The sequence below is a fragment of the Cynara cardunculus genome, assembly GCF_001531365.2.
Source record: "Cynara cardunculus var. scolymus isolate 2C chromosome LG 5, CcrdV1, whole genome shotgun sequence".
NCBI classification, from domain to species: Eukaryota; Viridiplantae; Streptophyta; class Magnoliopsida; order Asterales; family Asteraceae; genus Cynara; species Cynara cardunculus.
This window is the reverse complement of record NC_037532.1, coordinates 1,835,383-1,836,004: the sequence shown is the minus strand read 5'-3', so window position 1 is coordinate 1,836,004 and position 622 is coordinate 1,835,383.

Sequence of the window (622 nt, the reverse complement as noted above, 5' to 3'; positions counted from 1 at the left end):
TTCAGTTTTATAGATCAAAATAATCTATCCCAATTGGTTTTTCTTTAAAATGCATAATATTTATGATCCATTTACTAGTTTTATACACGTACACTTAATCAATCCACAAACGAACATTTTTCTATTTTCTAAAATCATGCATTAAACAATTCCATCATTACTTCGTAAGACGTAAAACTTTAAACAACCCCTTAATTAATCATCCAAACAAACATTGTTTTGAAAGCATCGAGATGAATATACACTTTATGCACTCGTGTAAGAACAATATAAAGAAATGGGAATTATGTGTGTTGTCGAATATTATTATTAAAGATAGSATAAAATATTAATTAAATAAGTGAAAATAATTGGGGTTATAAAATTTTAAAAAAAAAATGAAATAAAGGTAGTAAACCAATGATGTGCATTCAATCAAGGGGACATTTTGTCTATATATTTGGTGTTGTAATAACTTATAAAGGTTACAAGGGGTTAAATTAGGTGAACCTACTTATTAGCCCCTTAAACACAAGACATGTGGGACCATTTTTATCTTTTCTTTATTCTTTTTTACTTTCCGTCCAAACAAAAATCTAACTATAAATTAATAAATTTGTACTGATTTTAGATCATTTGTGAT